Source organism: Marmota flaviventris, chromosome 2 (genome assembly GCF_047511675.1).
Source record: "Marmota flaviventris isolate mMarFla1 chromosome 2, mMarFla1.hap1, whole genome shotgun sequence".
Taxonomy (NCBI): Eukaryota; Metazoa; Chordata; class Mammalia; order Rodentia; family Sciuridae; genus Marmota; species Marmota flaviventris.
In genome coordinates this window covers 122652625-122654422 of record NC_092499.1, presented here as the reverse complement: position 1 = coordinate 122654422, position 1798 = coordinate 122652625, and positions in this window count along the sequence as shown.

The window sequence follows — 1798 nt, the reverse complement described above, 5'->3', positions numbered from 1 at the left end:
ATCTTCCTGCCTCAGCCTCTTGAGTAGCTGGGATTACAGGGGTGCACCACTGCACCCAGCCAAACAGCTAACACTTTTTGGGTTTTGTTTTTTTTTCTTTTTCATACTGGGGATTGAACTCAGGGTCACTCAACCACTGAGCCACATCCCCAGCCCTATTTTGTATTTATTTAGAGACAGGGTCTTACTGAGTTGCTTAGTGCCTCACTTTTGCTGAGGCTGGCTTTGAACTCATGATCCTCCTGCCTCAGCCTCCCAAACTGTTGGGATTACAGGAGTATGCCACCACACCCAACCAGACATCTAACTCTTTAAATCAATTCCAGCCATTAGAGTCACCCTGGGTGAGACCCCAGGCATTAGAGTGCTTCTCAAATTCCTGAGCCACAGAATCTCCAAGTGCATGTGGTCATTTTAAGCCCTTGAGTTTTGGAGTAAGTGATAATTGGAACACCATCCTTGACTCCCCTGGGAAAATTTCAATGTTTCTTCCTCTGGTTTTTCCAGAGTTTCTTATGCATTGCTCCAGCAAAGCCCTGGCCACATTGGGCCATGACTGTCCCACTACAAACCTGTATCCTCTGCTAGACTATGAAGTTCTAGGGAGATAGGGGGTCAGGAGTTGTGTCTCCTTTATCTCCATATTTCCAGCACAGGAGAATTAGCAGATGGGGGGTGGGTGTGAGAGAGAGATTATGATTTCAATTGATAAGAATACCTTGAGGAAGCCCTTGGCTGGCCCAACTGTTAGAGGTAACAAGGCCAGCCAGGTGAGCATCTACAGATCCTAGGGGAGGTGACACAAGATAAAGAGGACACTCTAGGCTGGAGATCATAGTAGAGCCCATAAAAACGATGACCTGAAATTAAGCCGTGAGATAAATGCCAGCCTCAGGCTCCTTTCATCAGTACCAACCATGGGCAACATCAGCCAGAGACCAAAGAATGTCAAGTGGCCTCCACCCTGCAGACAGGAGAGCTCTGGGGCCAGGAGTCAGGCCTGGGGCACTTACCTGAGAGACTCATCTTACAAACAAAGGAACAAGCTGCCCGTGGGTGGTGGACCTGGCTGCAAATTTAGATCACCATGCTCTGGGGAGGCAGGTATTGGGGAGCTGAGCAGAGCCCCAGATGTACAGAGGTTCCTCTGCCAGAGCCCGCCTCTCAGGAGCAGATGGCTGAAACTGAGAGGGCGTTTCCCTTTCTTAGGAAAATTGTTCAGAAATGATGAAAATAGCTGGGAAGGCATTCATGGAAATGTTAATAGCAGGGAGAGTTAACCTGACTTGAATTTGCTGCTTGAGTTAGGAGGGGAGATGGCCTGCCAAGAGGATCCACATAAGGGATTTAGAGCAGAAGGATTCTCGGATGCAAAGACCAGTTAGTTCCCAGGACTTCTGGGGGAAACTCTGGACAGCCTGAGACTGTGCAGAGAGGTCCATATTCTGAGTCTTAGGCAATCCTGTGAGGCTTCAAGATGAGCAGAAATTGAGATGCATGCAGAGAAGAAGAGGTGAACTCGTATATATTCAGACTCACTATGTGCCAGATGCTTTACCCTCATTGACAAGTTTTTAGGTACACAAGTGAAGTCCCACTTTATAACCAAGAAAACTGAGGCTCAGGGAGTTTTAGCAAGGAATGTTGAAGGCTGGTTGGGGACAAGGGGACAAGAGGGAAAGGCAGAACCCCTTGAGCCGATATTTCCGTGACCCTGAGTGGCCTGCACAGTGAGAAAGTCAGATTCATAATCCAACCCAGATCTGGATTGAATTATCGCTGTTACTCAGTAGCAGTG